This window comes from Ceratotherium simum, chromosome 39 (assembly GCF_057802395.1).
Source record: "Ceratotherium simum simum isolate JZ-2026a chromosome 39, ASM5780239v1, whole genome shotgun sequence".
Lineage (NCBI taxonomy): Eukaryota > Metazoa > Chordata > Mammalia > Perissodactyla > Rhinocerotidae > Ceratotherium > Ceratotherium simum.
The window spans coordinates 3,641,973-3,668,165 of NC_141938.1; the positions used below are offsets into that span (position 1 = coordinate 3,641,973).

At 40.4% G+C, this 26,193-nt stretch overlaps 1 pseudogene; it reads left to right on the forward strand.

Moving 5' to 3' along the window:
* Positions 1-25,671, forward strand: LOC106803895 (single-stranded DNA-binding protein, mitochondrial pseudogene; annotated as a pseudogene).
* The last annotated feature ends 522 nt before the right edge of the window (positions 25,672-26,193 follow it).

Consider the following 26,193-nt stretch of genomic DNA (forward strand, 5'->3'; position numbering starts at 1 on the left):
ATGACCCAGGCATCTATGGACACAGTGGTGGTGCCTGCCATCCTTGTGACCTTGGTGGTGGTGCCTCTGACCACAGTGACACTGGCAGCAGCAAGGCACCAGCAACCTCAGAGGCACAAGCAGCAACAATGAGGGCACTGGCAGCACCTCTGTCAGAGGCAATGGAGGGTTGAAAGTGCAGGCTTTCAAATATAGGCAGAGGTAGCACAGCTAACAGGGTCCAAAAACAGCACTGTCTACTGGAAAACAAAAGAAAGGCCTCTAAATACCAATCTGTTGAACAGTTAGAATCAAAGTAAGCAAAGCTTTACCTAAATATGAAAGGTGTTTGCTACTTCAAATGTGCTGGCAGAGGAATAACTCATCAAGCACCATGAAAAATCAGGGTAGCATAGTATCACAAAAAGAAAGTTTTCCAGAAACCAAACTTAAATTCTCAGAAGATTGTGATCTATCTGATAGAGAATTCAAAAGAGCTGTCATGAAGAAACTCAATAAGCTACAAGAAAACTCAGAAAGACAGTTCAATGAGCTCAGGAATATAATTAATGAATAGAAGGAGGACTTTACCAAAGAGATTGAAACTCTAAGAAAAGAATAAACAGAAATTCTGGAGCTGAAGAACTCAATCAATGAGATGAAGAATGCATTAGAAACCATTGGAAATAGAGCAGACCATATGGAAGAGAGAATTAGAAAGCTCAAAGATAGAAATCTAGAAGTGATTCATATGGAAGAAGAGAGAGAACTAAGATTTTTTAAAAGTGGAGAAACTCTACAAGAACTACCCAGGTCCATTAGAGAAGGCAACCTAAGGATAATGGGTATTGAAGAAGAAGAAGAGGAGGAGAAGGGAGAGCTTATTTAAAGAAATAATAGGGGGCCAGCCTGGTGGCGCAGCAGTTAAGTGTGCATGCTCTGCTTTGGCGGCCCAGGGTTTGCAGGTTCAGATCCCGGGCGCACACTGACACACTGCTTGTTAAGCCATGCTGTGGCGGCGTTGCATATAAAATAGAGGAAGATGGGCATGGATGTTAGACCAGGGCCAATCTTCCTCAAGGAAAAAAGGGGAGGATTGGCATCAAATGTTAGCTAAGGGCTACTCCTCCTCACAAAAATAAAAAAAAAAAAAACAAAGAAATGATAGCTGAGAACTTCCCAAACCTGGGGAAGGAACTGGATATACAAGTCCACAAAGCTAAGAGAATGCCTAATTATCTCAATGCGCAAAGACCTTCTCCAAGACATATTAAAACAGTTAAAAGTCAACAATAAAGAAAGAATTTAAAATGCAGCCAAGCAAAAAAAGACAATAATCTACAAAGTTACCCTCGTTAGGCTATCAGAAGATTTCTGGAAGCCAGCCCAGTGGCATGGTGGTTAAGTTCACATGCTTTGCTGCAGCAGCCTGTGGTTCAAAGGTTCAGATCCCAGGCACAGACCTACATACCCCTTGTCAAGCCATGCTGTGGTGGTGTCCCATATAAAGTGGAGGAAGATGGGCATGGATGTTAGCCCAGGGCCAGTCTTCCTCAGCAAAAAGAGGAGGCTTGGCAATGGATGTTAGCTCAGGGCTGATCTTCCTCACACAAAAAAAAGAGAAGATTTCTTAGTAGAAACTCTCCAAGTCAGGAGAGAATGGAAAGAGGTGTTCAAAATATTGAAAGATAAAAACTGCCAGCCAAGAATACTCTATCCAGCAAAGTTAGCCTTCAGATATGAAGGAGAAATAAAGGCTTTCCCAGACAAACAAAAGCTAAAGGAGTTCACCACCACTAGAACTGCCTTACGAGAAATGTTGAAGGGAGCTTTTCTACCTGGAACAAAAAAGCAAAAGTACAAAAATCCTTGAGTAATGTGATAAATAGAGAGGACTAGAAAATTTCACATTGATTTCAGAATAAGGTGCTAAACAGTTAATTATAGCATAAAAGTTAAAGGATAAAACAGAATTAAAAATAACTATAACTACTTCAATTTGGTAACAAACACAACATAAAAAGGATAATTTGTGGCAACAGAAACATAAAAGGGGAAGAGCAAAAGGATGGAACCTGGCATAGGCAAATGAAGATAAGAAGCTGTCAGCAGAAAAAGGACTATTTTATCTATGAGATGTTTTACCCACATCTCATGGTAACTACAAAAAAAATCTAAAGCAGAGACAGAAAACATAAACAAAGAGGAAACTGAGAAAAACATCATAGAAAACCACCAAACTAAAATTGCAGACAGAAACACAAGGGAAAATAAACAATGGAGATATAAAGCAATTGGAAAACAAAAGATAAAATGGCACTGGTAAGTCCTCATAGATCAATAATCGCCCTAAATGTAAGTGGATTGAAATCACCTATCAAAAGTCAGAGTGGGTAGATAGATTAAAAAACAAGACGCAACTCCTGAGTCGCCTTCAGGAGACTCATGTCAGCTCTCAAGACAAACATAGGTTCAGGGCCGGCCCCGTGGCTTGGCGGTTGGGTGCGTGCGCTCCGCTGCCGGCGGCCCGGGTTCGGATCCCGGGTGCGCACCGAGGCACCGCTCCTCCGGCCGTGCTGGGGCCGCGTCCCACGTGCAGCAGCTGGAAGGATGTGCAGCTATGACAGACAGCTATGTACTGGGGCTTTGGGGGAAAAATAAATAAATAAAAAAAAATCTTAAAAAAAAAAAAAAAAAAAAGACAAACATAGGTTCAAAGTGAAGGGGTGGAAGATGATATTCCAGGCAAATGGCAGCCAAAAGAAATCGGGTGTAGCCATAGTTATATCAGACAAAATAGACCTCACACCAAAATAGGTAACAACAAAGAGGGACATTATATAACAATAAAGGGGACAATCCATCAAGACGACATAACATTTATTAATATATATGCATCCAACATAGGAACACCAAAATATCTAAAGCAACTACTACAAACCTAAAGGGAGAAATTGACAGCAACACAATAATACTAGAGGATTTTAACACTGCACTTACATCAATGGGTAGATCATCCAGACAGAAATTCAACAAGGAAACATTGGCCTTAAATGACACACTAGACTGATAGATTTAATAGATATATACAGAACATTCCATCCAAAAGCAGCGGAATACCATTCTTCTCAAGTACACATGGACTATTCTCAAGGGTAGACCATTCCTGCTTTTTGTTGGGACACAAGTCTCAATAAATTTAAGAAGATTGAAATATCAAACATCTGCTCTGACCAGAATAGTATGAAACCAGAAATCAAGTTCAAGAAGAAAGCTAGAAAAATCACAAGTCTGTGAAGATTAAACAACATGTTGCTGAACAACTATTGAGTCAATGTTTTCACAGAAATTGAACAAAAAATCCTAAAATTTGTTTGGAACCACAAAAGACCCAGAATAGCCAAAGCAATCCTGAGAAGAAAGAACAAAGCCTAGGTATCACACTCCCTGACTTCAAACTATACTACAAAACTATAGTAACCAAAACAGTATGGTATTGGCAGAAAAACAGACACACAGATCAATGGAACAGTATTGAGACCCCAGAAATAAATGTACACAGCATGTATGGAAACTAATTTATGACAAAGGAGCCAAGAACATACAATGGAGAAAGTCTCCTGAATAAATGGTGTGGGGAAAACTAGACAGCCACATGTAAAAGAATTAAACTAGACCACTATATTTCACCATACGTAAAAATTAACTCAAAATGGAATAAAGACTTGAATGTAAGATGTGAAACCATAAAATATATCGAAGAAAACAAGGAGTAAGGTTCTTGACATCAGTCTTAGCTGTGTTTTTGTGGATTTGACTCCAACGGCAAGGAAAACAAAAGCAAACATAAACAAATGGGACTACATCAAATTAAAAAGCTTCTGCACAGCAAAGGAAACCGCCAACAATAGGAAAATGCAACCGACTAAACGTGAAAAGATATTTGCAAATTATACAGCCAATAAGGGGTTAGTATACAAAATATATAAAGAACATATACAACTCTGCAAAAATATATAACCTGATTAAAAAATGGGCAGAGGATCTGAATAGATTCATTTTTCCAATGAAGACATACAGATGGCCAACAGGCACAGGAAAAGATGTTCAACATCACTAATCATAGGAAATGCAAATCAAAACCACAGTGATATATCACTTCACACCTGATAGAACAGCTATTACCAAAAAGACCAAAAAAATACAAGTGTTGGACAAGATGCAAAGGAAAGGCAACCCTTGTACACCACTGGTGGTATGTAAACTGGTGCAGCCACTATGGAAAATAGTGTGGTGATTCCTCAAAAAGTTAAGAATAGAACTACCATATGGATCACCATATGATCCAGCTATTTATCCAAAGAATACCAAAACACTAATTCAAAAAGATATCTGCATCCCTATGTTCATTGTAGCATTGCTTACAATAGCCAAGATATGGAAACAACCTAAGAGTCCATCAACAGGTGAATGTATATATACAATGGAATACTACTCAGCCATAAAAAAGAATGAAATCTTGCCATTTGTGACACCTTGGATGGACATCAAGGGTATTATACTAAGTGAAATAAGTCAGAGGGAAAAAGAAAAATACCATATGATTTCACTCACACGTGGAATATAAAAGAAAATGAAAACAAAATGAAAACAAACTCATAGATGCAGACAACAGGTTGGTTGTTATCACAGGGAAGGGGAGTGGGGGAAAGTGAAATGGATAAAGGGGTCAATTGTATGGTGATGGATAGAAACTAGACTTGGTGGTGAGCATGATGTAGTATATACAGATATCAAATTATAATGTGGTACAGTTGAAACATAATGCTATGAACCAATTTTATTGCAATTTAAAAAATCAACTATAAAAAAAGATATATATATAAACAATGTGCTTACATACACACGTCATTTTGGTTCTGTTTCCTTGGAGAATCTTAACTAACACCATATTTTATTTTTAAATCTTTATAAATCAAATGAGTGATTCATTTTAAATGAGAAGCCATTTCTGTGTGTGTAATCTTACAAACAGTAGTTTTTTTTTTTGTGAGGAAGATCAGCCCTGAGCTAACATCCATGCCAATCCTCCTCTTTTTGCTGAGTAAGACTGGCCCCGAGCTAACATCCGTGTCGATCTTCCTCCACTTTATGTGGGACGCCACCACAGCATGGCCTGACAAGTGGTGCATTGGTGGGCTCCCGGGATCCGAACCTGGGACGCCAGAAGCGGAGCACATGCACTTAACTTCTATGCCATGGGGCCGGCCCCCAAACGTAATTTTGTGTGTGTGTGTGTGAGGAAGACCAGCCCTGAGCTAACATCCAATGCCAAGCCTCCTCTTTTTTCTGCTGAGGAAGACTGGCTCTGGGCTAACATCCGTGCCCATCTTCCTCTACTTTATATGGGATGCTGCCACAGCATCGCTTAACAAGCAGTGCATCGGTGCGCGCCCGCCACCGTGCCGCGATCCGCCAAACAGTAATTTTTAAGTAGTGTTCAATACTTCCTTGGAAATCATTAAAAATAAATTTTCTGAATTTTGTTAACATATAATTGACAAGTGATATTAGAGATTTCACTTCCATCCTCTTTCAAACTGGTGAGTGTTTCCTGGAATGGGCTTCATCCTAAATGTATTAGGGTGTCCTAACAGTGTGTGGAGCTCTGCTGACCCACACCCCAATAAAACTAGGGAAAATTATTTTAATAACAAACATTTAAATTTACTGCAAGTGGTCCTAAAGCAAACAGGAAATGCAGATCTCTTCAAGAAAACCTATGAAGATTTGTAAGAAATGTGCGAGTCTGGTATCTGAACCAAAAGCACTGCCTCCCTAGTTCCTCCCAGCTCACATTGGTGAAGACTCCACTCCAGACTCCTGCAGTCTAGAACACATGGCCCCCTGTCACCCCAGCTCCCACTCAGAGGGCTTTCTTCCTGGGAAAATAGGACTTCAAATTTTCAAACCCTGCCCCCAGCTGCCTGTTGCTGAGGGTTAACAAGGCTGGGTAAGTTTGCTTGGAAAGTTGGGACACCATTGTTCCAGTCCCTCCACATGGAACAGAGGTGACATCTTTGGAGTGGTGTGCTCACAATACTCATTCACTGGTCGCCCTGTCCCAGCTCATGTGGTGGCTGGAATATAGTCATCCATGAGGGGGCAGGAGACACAATGAAGAGGACCTCCGGCTGTTGTCTCTCCCCTCCCCTGAGCACTCAACTCCTGAAATGGGATTGTCACTCAGAAACAGGCTTCCCATTGTCCTCCAGACAACTCCAGGGTCCTGGCACACAGATTTTTCCTGAAGGTGGGGGTGAGGCAAGCCATAAATCAGATAGGTCTTGTTATCTTTCCAGAGAATTAACTTGGCCGGCAAAAGATCATGAAAAGTTCAAGTCAAAGGACGCTCTCAAGAAGGTGGAGAATGAGGTGAAAGGCAATTCGGAGTAGATGTGTGTATTTCATAAAGATACAGCTTAGACTGTAGGCTGACTAGTTTTCTGGAAAGAACCAGGGAATTAGACTACTGGGAGGAGGCTTCTAAGGGTCAGAACAAGTATAAAACAGTGACTTCAGAGAGTATTTCTACAAAGGAGCTGGAATGTTATTGGATTAATTGGTAGAACAAATTATGCCCCGCAGGATATTGGAGAAAACAATAGAACAACCAGCCAGCATTGATCGATTGTAACCACTGAGTGTGGCCCATAAAGGAGGAAGAGAGCACTAGCAGTACTACTGTCCCCCCAGGACAGCAGTGGGCTCACCCAAAGTTGTGCCCCATCTGAGGAGCCAGATAAGAGGTTTCACTCTCTATGGTGAGGTGATGAGAAAAACTTTTTGAAAAACAGCTTTTGTGTTTCTGAGTTGCTGCCTAGGCATGTTACAGGATGATACCCCTGCTCACAGCCAGAAGCTGGACACTTAGAGAAGGACCTGAGTTTAGGATTCCAGCCATAAGTTCCTGCTTTACTTTTCCTGAGGCACCTTTTAAAATAAGCTCTTAGAGTTAAGCCCATGAAAAGTTAGTGACCTCCGCCCCAACCATCTTATAAGTAATGGGCGCTTGCTCCCTGCTCTCTACCTCCTGCTGGCTCCTGACCTGGCACAGAGGACTGCCCTTCCCCAGCTCACTGCACCCTCACCCCTGCTTCTGTGATCTGTACATAATAAATCTTGTGACTCTATTTCCTTTGGGGGGGGGTGTATTGAAAGCATGCCTTCAATCAAAATCATCCTGTGGGTTTCACTTTCCCCAAGTGGGAGCTTGGGTGCTGAGGGAGCTCCCTGCTGACCCTGTGTAGATGGCTTGTGCTCCCGCAGTTGGCAGGTTATAATCTGCCAATTCTTAATTCAATACACCAGCTCCAGCTTCTCCACACACTTGGTAATGGGGATGGGGTTGTGGGCGGTTTGTACCCCACTCAATGCCTTGGAGCTGTGAAGGGCTTCCTAACCTCCTCTCTCAGACCGTGCAGTCTCTCTGGGAAGGACCCACTGTTTGCTGGCGGGCTGTGGCGGGGATTTCCACTGCTGCATATTGCTGCTGCCGGTGTTGCCTCGGATTGACCCTACGTTGTCAGTGCTGCTAAAGGTCAGACTGCCCCACAGAGACCACCCTGCCGGCCTCAGTCTGAGGGGGGTGTGTTTTCCTTTCGTCTGTGAATGAGCCCCACTGGGTGTCTGTCTGGAGGTGATCAGCTACAATCACATTAGAAAGTCCTGGCGTTGAGCCAAGGCGAGCTAACTGGGAAGGTGGGGCTCTGCCTCTTTCCCCCAGGCAGGGACCAGGGGCCTGGGCTATCAGTGATAACAGCCCTGATCTCAGTTCCCCTACATTAAACCCAGCATATTTGGGGATAAAACCAAAAGTACCTGTCCTGTTCCCTTGCTTCTCTAAGTTACATTCGTATGTAAATATTGATTTCTTTAACTTTTGTATCCCTGAGCTTCATGAGGCAACTAGAAGTTACAAATTGTTAAAGCCCAGGTGGCCTCATGCTGGGTTCACACTAAAGTTTTTGCTAATGACAGGTCCTTGAAGTTTATTACAGGGAAACTGATGTTCAGAGAATATCAAGAAACTGAAGCTTCCCAGACCCCAACTCCTCAGCTTTCTGGTGCCAGAATCCACCATCCATCATGGAGGCGGACAACCAAGGACACCCACGTGCAGATTCCCTTATCTCACCATTCCCCTCCCTGCAAGCAGCCTCACAAGACCAAATGGAGGTTGATGGGAAGGCACCAACCTGCAAGGCCACGTGATCCCCCTCCCCTACCTAAAACCCCAAATAAAAACCCCTACCTTTTTCCCTTCGAGGGGGTATATTTGAGTTTTAGCTCCCATGTCCTCATCTGGCTTCCTTTTGATAAAAAAAAAACAACAACAAAAACACCTTTCCTCGCCATAAGCCTGGTATTTCAGTTTTTTAATTTTGGCCCCTCTTGCATGGTAGGTAAAAGAAGCTGTGTTTGTGTCTGGTAACATCAGGTTCTGGGAGCCAAGAAGAGTTCTCCTACATTAGTGCCAGAAGGAGAGGCCAGCTGCTGGGGCCACTATGTCAGTGGTCAATATTGGGGTGTTGAGCTTGGACAGCCAGCCCTAACCCGTGACAGAGGCAGCTCTACCAGGAGCACCACGGCATGCTGGCTGGGCAAACCCTGCTGAGGCAAGTGCTTCTTGTGTTGCTGCATTCCTTGCTGCTGTGACAAATTGGCCCCTGACCCCATGGGATATCAGGAGTCCCACCACTGACATGGTGCAGCAAAATGAATTCTTGCTAAAAGCAGGGCCGCTGAGCACATGGTACCAGCTCTTCCCATGTCCCCAGAGGAGGCTGAAAAATGACTAGATGCTTGTAAGACCCCTGCTCAAGTGGCTTGGGCTTTACCGAGTCTGGTGGTGTATCACCCTGCCAAATCACCATTGCTACATTCTCGGGGCTCAGGAGCTTTCCCGAACACATCAACTAACATTGCACTGGTAGAGGTGGACTCCAACCCCCCAGAGGTTGATTGGGACACCCTAGAATGAGAGGTTGCAGCATGTGAGTCAGGGAAAAGGCAACCTCCTTCTCAAGTATTCCCCTTCACTATCCATGGTACCAAGACTTCTAATGATGACAGCATGGATGAGAGGTGGAGGACATAACTATAGTAATTAAACCATGAAAGAAATGCAAAGTTTTCTAGAAAAATTTGTCCAAAGGGAGGGGGAGAAGGACACTAGTTGCCTTGTATGGATCTTTGGAACCAGCTCTGAGCTGTTACTCACAGAGGCTGAGATGTGCCAGCTGGCTGGATTGGCCAAAGATCCTAAAATTCAAAATTTGTTAAAAAAAAACTCAAGGTATTGAGGGCTCATTTTATTAGAAACCTAGGGGAGCCCATAGACTTGTCATCACAGCAGTGGTGCTCCTGAATTAGTAGGGCAAGCAGGGAAGAAGATGCATACAAAATAAAAAAGAAAATGGACTCTGAAGAAGAGACCCCTCCCCCAGGGGCAGGCCCAGTGGCTGGCCCAGTGGCTTAGTGGTTAAGTTCATGTGGTCCACTTTGGTGGCCCAGTGTCTGCAGGTTTGGATCCCAGACATGGACCTACACACCACTCATCAAGCCATGCTGTGGCATTATCCCACATACAAAATGGAGGAAGATTGGTACAGATGTTAGCTCAGTGACAATATTCCTCAAGCAAAAAGGGAAATATTGGCAACAGATTTTAGCTCAGGGCAAAACTTCCTCACAAAGAAAAGAAAAGAAGAGAGCTTCTCCAAGGCTCTGGAGCCCACAGGGATAAGGAGGAAGAAGCTGAGGCTCTCCTGACCTGGATTTTTATGGCTTGGCACCAAGCCCAGTCATGTATCACAGTTATTACAGCTAAGGCTCACTACAAATGGAAAACCTGGGAGGACAGAGAGTGATGTCAGCATCATGGCAGAGTGAGCTCTTCCTTTAGTCTCTCCCCACTATGATACAATGAAAAGGACATTCATAAAGCAACAGAGTACATTCACACAACAAAATAGATGTCTGAGAGGTCCCCACAGCAATACATCTGAAGATGAGAGTGCTGGACCCCCTAGGATGCAGTGGGAGGAGGTAAGGGGGTCACCTCTCCCTCCGGTGCAGCAGTGACCTAGGGGTGGGACATCATGCTGGCTGGTGCATGACCTTGAGGGGAGAAGGGAGAGAAGGCAGCCCTCTGCAGGAATTCTGGCACTCCTGGAGTTACCTCCCAGCCTGTGGGAATGCCCAACACTGAGGTGGCTAAGCAATCCTGGAGGGGTCCACACCAAGCTGGGCAGACAGTGAATGCAGAGCTGGGGCACATGGGATCATGCATAGGAAGGAAAGTGCCATTATCCACTGACCTGGCACAGCAGCTTGGCCCAACAGCCGGAGCAAGGATCCCCACCAGAGCACCTGTGTGTACATTTGTAAAGCAGCAGTGGCAAGTGATCTAACACAGATGGGCCCTGTCAGCATAGCTCCTAAAGGTCAGGCACAGCTTGCAAGAGGTTGCAGTGGGCTCAGAATACACAGCTCCTACCCCCCCACAGTTGTGGCAGGTAGAATATACAACCAGATACTACCACTATGTGAAGGTACAAATCCACCCCATCAAATAGCATGAAGAGGTATATTAATACTCCAGACCAGAAAGAAAATGACAAGCACCCAGAAGTCAATAATGAAGTCACAGAAATTTACAATCTAAATGGCAGAGAATAGCTATCATAAAAAATAGCTATCATAAAAAAACTCAATGAGTTACAAGAAAACTCAGAAAGACAGTTCAATGAAATCAGGAATAGAATTAATGAACAGAGGGAATTCTTCACAAAACAGATTAAAATTATAAAGAAAAACCAATCAGAAATGTTGGAGATGAAAAACACAATGGGTGAGATAAAGAAAAACCTAGAGTCCTTAAATAACAGAGCTGATATTATGGAGGACAGAATTAGCAATTTAGAGGACAGAAATATAGAAATGCTTTCGGATGGAGGAAGAGAGACAACTAAGATTAAAAAGAAATGAAGAAATTCTCCAAGAAATATCTGACTCATTTAGGAAGCAACATAATGATTATAGATATTGCAGAGGGAGAATAGAAGGAGAAAGGACCAGAGAGCTTGTTCAAAGAAATAACAGCTGAGAATTTCCCAAACCTGGGGAAGGAGCTGGAATTATAAGTAAAGGAGCTAACAGAACTCCTAATTATATCAACATAAAAAGACCTTTTTCAAGGCATATGTTAGTAAAACTGGCAAAAGTAAATGACAAAGAAATAATATAAAGGACAACAAGGCAGAAGAAAATAACCCACAAAGGAACCCCTATCAGACTTTCAGTGGATTTCTCAGCTGAAACTTTACAGGCTAGAAGAAAGTGGAATGATATATTCAAAATTTTGAAAGACAAAAACTTTCAGCCGAGAATACTCTATCCAGTGAAGACATCCTTCAGATGTGATGGAGAAATAAAATCTTTCCCAGAGAAACAAAAGCTGAGGGAGTTCATCACCATAAGACCCCCCTACAAGAAATGATCAAGAAGGCCCTCATACCTGAAGAAAAAAAAGGGTTTACAAAGCTTTGAGCAAGGAGATAAATAGGCAGAAAAAAATCAGAAAACTGCAGCTCTCTATCAGAACAGGTTATCAAACACTTAATTATAACATTAAAGATAAAGGGGAAGAAGACATCAAAAATAAATATAATCACTTCATTTTAACAACAAACTCACAACACCAAACAGAATAAGTTGTGACGATAACTTAGTTGGGGAAAGGGGAAGGGATGGAACCTGCTTAGACTAAGGAAATAGCTATCAGAAAATGGACTATCTCATCTATGAGGTCTTTCATACAAACCTCATGGTAACCACTAAACAAAAAATCGGAGCAAAGACACAAATAATAGATAAAGAGAAAACTGAGAAAACCATCATAGAGAGCCATCAAACTGAATTGGCAGTCCAAAATACACAGGACGAGAAAGAAGGGAAATACAGAACAAATGGAAAACAAGTGATAAAATGGCAGCATTAAGCCCTCATATATGAATAATCACTCTAAACATAAATGGATTGAATTCTCCAATCAAAAGACATAGAGTGGCTGGATGGATTGGAAAAAAACAAGACCCAACAATATGATGCCTCCAGGAAACACATCTCAGCTTTAAAGACAAACACAGGCTCAGAATGAAAGGATGGAAAACAATACTCCACGCTCACGGCAAACAAAAGAAAGACTTCAAGACAAAAAAGGCAATGAGTGACAAAGAGGGGCAGTATATAATGATAAAGTGGGGCCGGCCCTGTGGCTTAGTGGTTAAGTGCACGCGCTCTGCTGCTGGCAGCCCGGGTTCGGGTCCTGGGCGCGCACCAATGCACTGCTTCTGCAGCCATGCTGAGGCCACGTCCCTCATACAGTAACTAGAAGGATGTGCAGCTATGACATACAACTATCTGCTTGGGCTTTGGGGGAAAAAATAAATAAATAAAATTTAAAAAAAATTAAAAAATAATGATAAAGTAGACACTCCACCAAGAGGACATAACACTTATAAATAAATAATATTTTGGTATTTTTTCCCTCTTTGCTGGAATTCTAATGCTCTTTGCCCTCCTATATACTGTAAGAATTCTGTGTTGGTGGTAACATATTTCCCTTATTACTGATCTCTATGCTCTTCCCCCTTTTCATTTTCACAGTCCCTAACTCCTGGGAGAAAACTGCTCTAACACAATTTTCCCAATTCCTAGCCTCCTCCACCAACCTACCACTGGTTTTAGGAGAATAAATGATCATATGCTATACCTATTTACAATTTCACTTTTATTCCTAATTTCACCATAAATCTGACAAGGTGACCTTCCACCTTTACCTACAGAGTTCAACTTTTTTCCCTTAAACAGGAAGACCCACATGCTTGTCTCTAATTCCTTTCAAGGAATATTCAAGTGCATCTAAAAATGCTCTGTCCATGCCCATCCAGGAACTCCCACATTCATACACGTGGCTATACCAAAAATGTTGTGAGAGGGGCCATAACTGCTCCCCAATTAATCAATCATGATGTGCAACTCCTCTCTGCAAGGTCTTCTTCCAAAAGGCTGATCACGTTATAGATCATCTAAACCACACTCTTCCCATATGCACAAACAAAATAGAGCCTTGGTTCACTCCCATGCTATCTTCTTTGCCTGTAAATGAATCCTTGAGTATTTGAACCTTGATTGGTGTTCTTTGCCCCTTAAGGATATATTTTTACATGCCGAGTTGACAAGGGGCCATGTGTTCTAGGCTGCAGTAGTCTGGGGTGGAGTCTTCACCAGACTGAGCTGGGAGGAGCTAGGGAAGGAATACTCTTGGTTCCAACACCAGACTCTCATGTTTCTTACAAAACTTCATAGATTTTCTTGAAAAAATGCTCATTTTCTGTTTACCTTTAGGATCATTTCCAGTGGCTCTAAATGTTTGTTATTAAATAATTTTCACGACTTTTTTTGAGGAGTAAGTCAGCAGAGCTTCTGTCACTGTCGTGCCACCCTAATACATTTAGTATGACGTCCATTCCAGTAAACACTCACCACTTTGAAAAAGGAAGGAAGCAGAAGCTCTAATATCACTTTTGAACAATATTGAGAAAATTTGTTTATGGTTTGCAAAAAGGTAGTGAACACTTCATAAAAATGATTGTTTAGAGTATTACACAAACAGAAATGGCTTCCAATTTAAAATGAATCACTCATTTGACTTATAAAGTATTAAGAATAAAACATGGTGTTAATGAGTGCTCTTCAGGGAAACAACCAACATGACATGTCTATGTAAGTGCCTGTGTGTTTATACACATATATTCTTTCTTCTTTTAAAGGCAGTGGCTCATGTGATTATGGAGATGTGGTTAAGTCAAAATCTACAGTCTAGATGAGCAGGCTGGAAACCCAAGGGAAGACTTGTAGTTCAAGCCCCAAGGCAGTCTAGCGGCAGAATTCCTTCTTGTTCAAGAAAGGTCCATTTTTGTTCTTGTAAGAACTAAAATTGATTAGATGAGGCACATCCACATTAAGGAGGGCAATCTGATTTACTCAAACTTCACCCATTGAAATGGCAATCTCATGAAAAAAACCCTGCACAGAAACCTCCAGCAGTTTGACTAAATATTTGGGCACTGTGGCTGAGCCAAGTTGACATAGAGATATTGGCTTATAGTCTTCGTTGGTTGAAGTGTCTCTGTCTGGCTTTGGATCAGGAAGATAATGGCCTCATAAAATGAGGTTGGAAGTACCATAGTCCCCTCCTTATCGGTGGTTTCACTTTTCAAAGTTTCAGTTACCTGAGGTGAACCGTGGCCCAAAAATATTAAATGGAAAATTTGGGGAAAATAGAGAGACCACATTTACACAACTACTATTAAAGTATATTGTTATATTTATTCTATTTTATTAGTGATGGTTGTTAATCTCTTACTGTGCCTAATTTATAAGATATATATATATTTTTTTTGGTGAGGAAGACTATTCCTGAGCTAACATCTGTTGCCAATCCTCCCCTTTTCGCTGAGGAAGATTGGCCCTGAGCTAACATCCGTGCCCATCGTCCTCTACTTTTTTTTTATATGTGGGACGCCACCACAGCATGGCTTGATAAGCAGCATGTAGGTCTGTGCTCTGGATCCGAACCTGCAAACCCTGTGCTGCTGAAGCAGAGCATGTGAACTTAACCACCATGTCACCAGGCCAGCCTCTATAAAATACATTTTATCATATGCATGTATGTATTGAAAAAACATAATATATATAGGATCTGGTACTATCCATGTTTTCAGGAACTCACGGAGGGTCTTAGAATGTATCCCCCACAGATAAGAGGGGACTACTGTATTTCTCTTACTTCTAGTTTTTGGAAGAGTTCAAGAATTAGTATTAATTCTTCAAATTTGTTGTTGGTCTTTTCAGGTTTTCTATTTGTTAAGTCTTTCTTGGTAGGTTGCATGTTTCTACCAATTTATCCTTTTCTTTTACGTTATCCAATTTGTTCACATATAAACGTTCAGAACAGTCCCTTTTGACTCTTTTTCTTTTTGAGGCATCCGTTGTAATAAGTCCTTTTTCATTTCTTATTTCATATACTTGAATTTTCAGTCTTCTTTTATTGTTTCATCCTAACTTTGACTAACTTTGGGTTCGCTTTGTTGTTCTTCTTTTAGTTCTTTGAAGCATAAATTTAGGTTATTAACTTCATATCTGTTGTCTTAATATAGGTGTTTATTGCTATAAACTGCTCTTTTAGTACTCCTTATGCTGCATCCTATAAGATTTAAACGGTGTGTTTTCATTTTTGTTTGTCTCAATATATTTTTAAAATTCCTTTTTGATTTTGTATTTGACCCACTGGTTGTCCCAGACTGTGTTATTTAGTTTCCATATATTTGTGAATTTTTACAATAATATATATATATATTTTTTTGGTGAGGAAATCAGCCCTGAGCTAACATCCATGCTAATCCTCCTCTTTTTGCTGAGGAAGACTGGCCCTGAGCTAACATCCATCGCCAATCCTCCTCCTTTTTTGTCCCCAAAGCCCCAGCAGATAGTTGTATGTCATAGTTGCACATCTTTCTAGTTGCTGTATGTGGGACGCGGCCTCAGCATGGCCCGAGAAGCAGTGCGTCGGTGCGCGCTGGGGATCCAAACCCAGGCCGCCAGTAGTGGAGCGCACGCAGTTAACCACTAAGCCACGAGGCCAGCCCTACAATAATATTTGAGATGAATATGCTTTTAGTGTGGGCTCTTATTTCTAGACCAGGCATTAGAATATGTTTAATGTTTGCTGCAGCTGTAGGTGCTAGAAGCTTCAATATCCTGTAGTGTCCTTGTGCTTATCTCCCTGGTGTGTTTGAGTATCTCTAGAAACTCAGTCTTAAGTAGACTCTGTGTCTTGCAGCTCTCTGTTAATACACTGTTTTTCACCTGGGGCCCTGCTGATGTGTTGTCAGGTATTTGGGAGGGAAAATGTCCTATTATGTTATGCAATGTTTCGGTGATAAAAAAAATCCCTGGTGTATGAATTCAGAACAGGTTTTCAACTTTTATATTTTCTCTCCTTTTGTGAGAGAGGAAACATGAAGGGTCTGGGAGTTGTCTAATTGTACTTTTCCAATCAGATAAGGCTTTAGTAGATTATTTTCCTTTCAGAGATGGTTTATTTTACACACAAATAAATACTTCATATATATATTAAAATGTTTCCCCCCATGTCCTGCATGAAGCATGAGACATTTTTTTCTGAACTTTGTTATGAGAGCCTAGTTGGGCTCCTGAAGGAAAAATTCATAAATTATGGGGGGCCCCTAACACTGGCCCTGCCTAGAGTTTTAACCTTCAAGGTCATGCATACTGTGCCTCCAAAATTCATGTATTACATGTTATATTTCTTAGAGACTGATGGCTCCAGATGTTTCTCTCCCTGGTATGTGGTGATTCTCCATATTTGCCTGTCTCTCATTTTGGGGGCATGTTTTTTCATGTAACCTCAAATTTCTCAAGAATCTAAGAAGAGGTATTACTTTTCAGGTTGTGCAGCATTTTCCTTGTCCAGAAGAGGAGAAGGATCACTTCAAGCTCTTTGCATAATGAAACAGAGACCATCTATTCACTTCTGTTGCTCTGTATTTTTCCCTTGTGAGACTATACCATTTTCACTTATTGATTCTATTGCTAGCGACCATGTGTTCTTTCAATGTTTTTCTTTTGTGACCAATGCATTTAAAACCTCATACTGGGATCTTTGCCTTTGGTCATCTTATCCTCATCTTCTAAAAATTCTAGACCATGCAAATGTGTTCATCACCCAAAAGCATTTTTGATGGCTTACCTGCTGTTTTATCATAGCCCTTCTGGGGGCAAGATTAACACCCTACCCAAAGTAGGATTGCATGGCAAGAGTGATGTCACCACATGCATCACGTGAATAGAAAAATGTTTATTACGCAAAGGGGCTTTTTAAGGAGAGTGGGGAAGGGTAAGCTGGTTCAGGTGGTTTGCGCAAAAAAGAATGGATTGGACCTTTAAGGTGTGTAGAGGTAGATGGAGCAGGTTTTCAAATTTTTAATAATTTTTACCTATTTATTTTTTCCCCCAAAGCCCCAGTAGATAGCTGTATGTCATAGCTGCACATCCTTCTTAGTTGCTGTATGTGGGACGCCGCCTCAGCATGGCCCGAGAAGTGGTGCGTCAGTGCGCACCCGGGATCTGAACCTGGGCCTCCAGCAGCAGAGCGCGCGCACTTAACCACTAAGCCACAGGGCCAGCCCTCAAATTTTGACCCTCCTACCAATGACACACAAAAAAAGCCTCCTGTATCAACCTTCGTAACATTACACCTCACTCTTTGACTACAGGTGTAATACTGTGGATCACTGGCAAGAGGGCACTGAAAAACTATAATTTAACTTTTTGGAACTAAGAATGACTGAGACATTAGTTTTATGACAAAAATTATAACTATAAAATAAAAAATAAAATTTGCCTGAGGAAAAAATACCTGAACTTGTATGCACATGATAATACTGACCCATAATGTATGATGAATAAATGAAGAAAATTGCAGTTTATCTGATAATCCATAATTATAACGGAATATTTTAACATATCCTCTGAAGAAATGAAAAAAATAATATTTGTTAGTAGGAGGGCTTAGAAAACAGTTGATAAAAGATTTCTATGAAACATCTACAGATACATTTGCTTCACAAAAAAATGTACATACTTTTATTCACATACAATCAAATATAGTTTATAACATATTGAGGGATTATATTCAGCTACAAGTAACAGGAAACATACACAGTCTTCCTGACACGAGGAAGGTGCTTATTCTTATATGGAAGGATTAGGTCAAGGCTCAATGCAGCAGACAAACAAACTCCAATGTCATTCTTTTTGATGGCACCATTGTGGATGTCATGGTAAATAAGGAAGAGATAGTCACTAGCACTATTAACAGTATGAAGTATTTCCTATACAAATTAGGCCTTATAGAGATACAGTCTAGAAAAGAGGAATACTCCCAATCGTAGAAGTCAGAATTAATTTCCTGGTAAACACAAGAAGGCTGACAGAAAAACCCAACTCTCATGTATCTTCGATGTGGAACTGACATCAGTGGAAACCTATACCTCTAAGAAAATGAAAATCAAACAGTTGGTGGTGGTTTTTGGAGAAACTTTTGACTGGAAGGGCAAGGAATCTGTAAAATGGGCTGGAACATGATTTCCTCTAAGCTCTGATTTATCTGTCTCTCTCCTTGTATGGTGGTTCAAAAATCTGACTAATGCCTTCTTCATCAATGACTTCAAAATTTCATGCAAGTGAGGCTATTGGTGAATTCCCACAGGGAACCATAAAGGGGATGGATAATGGAAAACCTAGTTCCAAACATTACTTACAGGGAGGATATCTCCAACTCCATATTTTTTGTCCTATCTCAAGGCTGTCTTCCTAATTCAAGGTCTACTCACCAAATACCAGTCAGAAAGAAAGACAACCAGCAAAGGCCCAAATATGAAAATAATAATCCACATGATACTATGCTCTTTGATAAACTTGCCATACATAAAAAATATTTTAGTGTTCAATATTATAGAAAATGGGGAAAAGCTCCTATATCTACCACCCCCAAAAAGGAGCTTTCTCAGTAAGAAAGGTAGAAGGTATACAGTGGACTAGGGATATCCAGGATTTGTCACATGGCCAGTAGGAAAATCCCAACAAATACCAACTTGTCATTTTTCAGTGGCCCCATAACATAGAATAAAATATTATAAAAATATTAAACCTAATGGCATATTAGAAATACACTTCAGGGCCGGCCCCATGGCTTAGCAGTTAAGTGCACGCACTCCACTACTGACGGCCCCGGTTCGGATTCCTGGCGCGCACTGATGCACCACTTCTCCGGCCATGCTGAGGCCATGTCCCACATACAGCAACTAGAAGGATGTGCAACTATGACATACAACTATCTACTGGGGCTTGGGGGAAAAAAAAAGGAGGAGGATTGGCAATAGATGTAAGCTCAGAGCCGGTCCTCCTCAGCAAAAACAGGAGGATTAGCATGAATGCTAGCTCAGGGCTGACCTTCTTCACAAAAAATAAAATAAAATAATAAAAAAAGAAATACACTTCAATTCACCCCTAGATACAACAGGCTTCAAAATGGAAAGAGAAAATATCATTAACTGATTTAAAGAAAGATCACTACCTATTAATCTTATGTACTATTGTTGAAAGATTACTTGAAGAATTACCTCACCTCTATATTAATTTCCAAATGTAATTAGTAGAAATCCACACTCCAATAATGTACATTAAGAAAGAAACTTAGTAAACCAATATATTTACAATTTTTATAAAAACTCTTTCGGGGACAGCCCAGTGGCACAGCATTTAAGTTCGCGTGCTTTGCTTCAGCAGCCCAGGGTTTTGTTCCTGGGCACGGACCTACTCACCACTCATCAAGCCATGCTGAGGTAGCATCCCATATAGAAGAGCTACAACTCTACATGTATGATATACAACTATGTACTGGGGCTTTGAGGATAAAAAAGAAAAAAGAGGAAGATTGGCAACAGATGTTAGTGCAAGGCCGATCTTCCTTAAAAAAAAAAAAACTCTTTCATATTGAAAATTTTCTGGAACTTTATACATGAATTTATACCCACCAACCTTTCTCATGTTACTTAAATTGATATTTCTCATTAGTAGTTTTTTTCACATTTTAGGATGTGGGCCAATGAAGTCATTCCCACACTGTTTACATTCCAGAGGTTTTATCCAGTGAATCCTTTCATACATTCAGAAAGAACTGGGATGAGGCCAGCCCCGTGGTGTAGTGGTTAAGTTCATTGCATTTTGCTTTGGCATCCTGAGTAGGTGGGTTTGGATCCCAGGCACAGACCTATACCACTTGTGAGCCACACTGTGGCTATGACCCACATACAAAATAGAGGAAGACTGGCACAGATGTTAGCTCAGGGCTAATCTTCCAAAAGCAAAAAATGAGTAGAATTGGCAATGGATATTAGCTTAGGGATAATCTTCCTCAGCAAAATAATAATAATAATAAATTAAAAAAAGAAGTGTAAAAAGAAAGAATTGGGATCACAGAAGGCTTTCCCACATTCTTAACATTTATATCGTTTCTCTTCAGTGTGCACTTTCATGTGGCTTAAAAGTATGTGCGACAAACGAAGGCTTTCCCACATTCCAGACAGTCATAGGGTTTCTCTCCAATATTAGTTCTTTTATGTACTTGAAAATACAAATGAAGGCTTTAGCACATATTTGGCATTCATGGGGTTGCTCTCCAATGTGAGTTCTTTCACATATTCCAAGTGAATGGAGACAAATGAAAGCTTTCCACATTCTTTACATTCATATTTGTATTTCTGGTATGCATTTTCATGTGTGATCAAATACCTGAGGGAGGACAAATGGCTTTTCCACCTTCATTCTATTCATAAGGTTTCTCTCCTGTGTGACTCCTTTAAAATTTTCAAAATGAACTGGGAGTAATGAATGCTTTCTTGCGTTCCTTACATTTTTAAGCCCATCTCCAGTGTGAGTGAATATGTGTACTTGAAGGTTTGAGAGAGAAATACAGGCTTTCCCACATTCCTTTCATTCATAAAATTTCTCTCCAGTATGAAGTCTTTCATGTATTTGAAGAAAACTGAGACAACTGAACACTTTACTGCATTTTTGACATTCATAGGGTTTCTCTCCAGTGTGATTTCTTTCATGTATTTGGAAACCTAGATGAGAACTAGAACCTTTATCACATTGTTTACAGTCATAGGGTTTCTCTCCTGTATGAGTCCTTCCACATCTTTGTAAGGAAATAAATTATCAGCTGGATTTCCCACATTCTTTTTTTTTTTTTTTTTGTGAGGAAGATCAGCCCTGAGCTAACATCCATGCTAATCCTCCTCTGTTTTTTTTGGCTGAGGAAGACCGGCTCTGAGCTAACATCTATTGCCAATTCTCCTCCTTTTTTTTTACCCCCAAAGCCCCAGGAGATAGTTGTATGTCATAGTTGCACATCCTTCTAGTTGCTGTATGTGGGACGCGGCCTCAGCATGGCCAGAGAAGTGGTGCATTGGTGCGCGCCCGGGATCCAAAGCTGGGCCGCCAGTAGCGGAGCGTGCGCACTTAACTGCTAAGCCATCGTGCCGGCCCCAGGATTTCCCACATTCTTTACATTCATAAGATTTATCCCCAGTATGAGTTCTTTCATGGTTATGAAGAGAATTGGGAGAACTAAAGGCTTTACAGTATTTTTTACATTCATAAGGTTTCTCTCCTGTGTGAGCCCTTTCATGTTTTTTAAAAGAATAATAATACCAAATAGCTTTTCCACATTGTTTACATTGATAGGGTTTCTCTCCAGAGTGGGCTCTTCCCTGTATTTGAAGGGAACTAGAAGAAGTGAAGCCTTTCCCACATTCCTCACCTGTGTAAGGAGCATCTCTAGTGTGTGCCATCACATGTGTTTGAAGGATTTTGAGCCACATGAACACTTTCCCACATTCCTTAATTTATAGGTTTTCTATTACGATTTCTTTCATTTTTTTTTTAATAATTTTATTTATTTATTTTTCCCCCAAAGCCCCAGTAGATAGTTGTATGTCATAGCTGCACATCCTTCTAGTTGCTGTATGTGGGACGCGGCCTCAGCATGGCCGGAGAAGCGGTGCGTTGGTGCACGCCCGGGATCCGAACCGGGGCCGCCAGTAGCGGAGCGCATGCACTTAACCGCTAAGCCACGGGGCCGGCCCTCTTTCATGTTTTAAAAAATGGAGATAACTGAAAGCTTTACCATATACCTTATATTTATATGGCTTCTCTCCATATTTTTGAAAATAATATGGTTTGTGTCCAGTGTGACATACGATGTGCCTATAAAGGGATGAATGATATATGAAGACATTTCCACATGCAGTACATTCATGTGGTTTCACTCCAGTAATTTTATTGTTCAGATTGAGATTTGGAAGAAGGCTGAACTTTTCTCCACATTGACTACCTTCTTTACTCTCACAGAATCTCTCTACCGTATGACTTCTGCAAAAAATGAGAAGCACATTATTGATGATTTATTAATGGTTTATATTTATTATGATTTATAGGAAAAGTTTAGCTTTTCTGCCTTGTCTGAATTCTCTGAAATTGAATATACTGAATGCTCTGCAAGAGGACTTCATCCATGCTAGTATCCAAACAGTGATATTCATATATAGGGTTTATTAAAACTGTTTCCAAGTGAACTATTTTGCAAACATTGAATTTCGATCTCACATTTTAAAAAGCATTTTTGGTGAAACTTTTCTAAGAATAAATACATTTGAAACAAGGGTTATTTGTTTTGTTTGCTGCTTTTTACAATTTCATAATATACTAGGATTCTCACATGAGACACTGCTTTCTATTGTGAGTGTGACTCACCTTAGTTTTCTCTCCTGGTGTCTGCACTAATCTTGAATGTCATGATCTTCCCACTTTTTTCTTAAAATGCAGCCCCAGAATAATGATTCCAAAGTATTAGAAATTCTAGAAGTTATTATATTCTAGGTCCATGATGAGCTGTGACCATACCTAGTTTATTTACCAACATCCTCCCTTTCCACATTCCACATCTTGGAACAACATTGATGAGCAAGAAACACTTGTTTTCTAATTGATGAAGTGAAGGGAATTTGTCATCCTTACCTATTGAGGCCAGGTTCCTTAAAGTTTCCCACATCGCATCTCTTTAAAGTTTCTTCTGTGAAGAATCCAATAAAGCCCATTCCTCCAGGATGAAGTTCACAACCAAATCCTCAATGGCCACTGAGTCCCCAAAGTCCCAAACATGTGTGCAGTAGGATGCATGAAACTGATGGGACCAGACATCTATACTCCATTTATAGGAAGGAATTTAGAGATTCTGTCATCTCTAAACATTTATTCTATGACTTGATCATTAGAAACTTACTCTCAGTCCAAACTTATTTCTCATAAATTTAATACCATCATTAACATATGACAATTTTTTGCATATTTTTATTGTGATCACATTACATCTTGTTTCTCTCTAATGTCAGGGTCTAGAGCATGTTGGGAAATGACAGAAATGCTATACAAATTAAAAAATTATCATCTTAACACCCTCAATACTTTGTGAGAAAAATTATTTCATCTTCTTCCTTATTATCCACCATTTACAGCACTCCATGAGGCAGAGAGTCAAATCTGCATGAGATTGTAAGAAATAAAAATAAAAACACAATGAAGAACTGGAATCATTTTCTTCTATTCCCATCACCAAACGTGAGAGTCCTGGAGGCCTGTGGAAATCAAGCTTTCCCCAATGACAGGCTATTGCAAGTAATAAAAATCCAAGAAGCATTGCTTTAAGCATGTATAATATATATCACTCAGTTTTTCCTTTCTCTCTCTGTGTGATTTGATAGGACTTGAAAGTTATTTGGAATTTAGAGCTGAGACATGAGGAAAGAGGCATGACAACTTAAGACTAAAATATCCCTATACTCATATGCCTCAGCACAGCTTCCAGCCAAATTTTATAACACACAGTGGGATAATTATGTGCCATAAGAGCTCTTTCCAGGCAAACTCTAACAGTGTACCCTGCTGCCCTTGAGAATCAGGTTAAGAGCTGCAGATTGACGTCTACAATGGCTTGATGCTCAACTTGGCCATGATTATAAGTTACTTTTAGGATTCAACAGTGCTCCCTCCAAAAGAATATAAAATCTCCATTCTCCAACTTCAAGAGGAGGTGTTTCCCGACCAGTCACTCTAGGTGATGCCCTGACAACTTCTGATCCTGCACTTAAGCAATTTAGAAACTGTCATTCTTGATCTCATGGGAAGAAAATTAATGAACAAACTTGAAATGAACAACTCTCCTTAGACCTATGAGAGCCTTGAGGCCACAGCACAAACCAGTGTCTCCAAAATTAGGAAAGAGAAAAGAAACACAGCGTTTCAAAATATTCCCCAAATATTCTGTTCTTTACAAGGCCTGTACTCAAAAAAATCTATTTCACCAGAGTCTAATGCAAAGACAAAAAGAACAAAAAGACAGAACACAATATCCATGAAGCGTAGAACAACAGAAGGTTTAAAATACACATAATGGGAATTCCTGAAGGAAAAGAAAGACAGAGAGATACAGAAGAAACAAGTAATAATCACTGTAGACTGAGGAAGCTAGAAAATACTAAACATAAAAAATACTAAAAATACGCACCCAAGTATATCATATTCAAATTAGACAAAAATCAAAGAGAAAGAGAATATATTGAAAGAAGTCAGAGGGGAAAGCAGAACTCAGGTATAGAAAAACAAAGATTGGGCTGGCCCCGTGGCTTAGCAGTTAAGTGCGCGCGCTCCGCTCCTGGCGGCTCGGGTTCGGATCCCGGGCGCGCACCGACGCACCACTTCTCTGGCCATGCTGAGGCCGCGTCCCACATACAGCAACTAGAAGGATGTGCAACGATGACATACACCTATCTACTGGGGCTTTAGGGGCAGGGGGAAAGGAGGAGGATTGGCAATAGATGTTAGCTCAGAGCCAGTCTTCCTCAGCAAAAAAAGGGGAGGATTAGCACGGATGTTAGCTCAGGGCTGATCTTCCTCACAAAAAAAAAAAAAAAGAAAGAAAAACAAAGATTAGAATTATATTGGACTTCTTTTCAGAAACCATGGAGTCAAGCACAGAGTGGAGTCAAATATTTAAAGTTTTGATATTAAAAAACTACCCTCCTAGAATTCTGTGTCAAGCAAAATTATCCTTCAAAAGTAAAGAAAAAATAAGAACTTTCTGAGAGAAAAATGGAAACAATTTGTCTGTAGTACACCTCCTGTGGATAGAATGTTCAAAAATTCATCAGAAAGAATATAAATGATAAAGGTGGAGGATTGGAAAAGGAATAAATGAAAGTAAAATATCTTTGGTATGTTTTATCATAATTAATATAACATGATAAGTTTAAAAGTAATTTTAGCAACAGTGTATTTGGCAACAATAAGCTTATGGATAATTGAAATAAGCAGTGATGTCAGGAAGGGAGTGGCCTTCTGTTTATTGAATAATTTTTTAAAATGTATGTTTAGGGCCTGAGTGTCAGGAAAGACTAAAGACTAGATTATAAGAAGACAAAATAGAAGTCAGTTTCAAAGACCTGTATTATGGCTACATCATCAGTTTGTAAGACATGAGTCTGAAACAGCGAGCAGCTTGATAACCAAAGGATCTCTGAATCGTGTGCAGTTACTTGGACATGTGGGTCAGGACCCTGTCATGAGAGAGATGGAAGGGAAAAACCAAGTCATAATATTTTCTCCAGCAACAAATGAGATGTGGCGATCAGGGGAAAGTGAAGCTCACCAAATGGGTGATGTCAGTCAAAAGACAACATGGCACAGAATTTCAGTATTCCAGCCAGGCCTCGGAGATGTGGCATATGTGAAAAGGGGTCTTGGATTGATGTAGAAGGGAAAGCAGACTATGGCGAATACAAGGATAAAAATAATGTGAGGTGACAAGCAACAACAATAGTAGTTGAAATCACTATACTTCTGAGTGACCAGATAAAATAGAAGGCATGGAGTGGACAATTCTTCTTTGGCCATTGTTTGGTACAGTCTCATATACAAACGATGTATAGTCTTTATAGTTTCTAAAGACAAGAACTAAAATATTCTTCTATATATATAAAAAAGTTGTGTTTACACTATCCTTTAGTCTATTGTGCAAAAAGAGTATCTGTAAAAAAAAAATGCACATTCCTTAATTAAAAAATAATTTATTGAGCCTGGCCCCATGGCTGAGTACTTAAAGTTCCATGCTTTGCTTTGGTGGCCTGGGTTCATGGGTTCAGATCCCAAAACAGACGTACTCCACTCATCAGCCATGCTGTGGTGGTGTCCCACATACAAAATAGAGGAAGATTGGCACAGATGTTAGCTCAGGGCTAATCTTCCTCAAGCAAAAAAAGAGGAGGATTGGCAATGGATGTTAGCTAAAGGTGAATCGTCCTGGGCAAAAATAATAATAATAATAATAATGGTGATAATAATAATTTATTGCTAAAAAAAGGCTAACCATCATCTGAGCCTTGA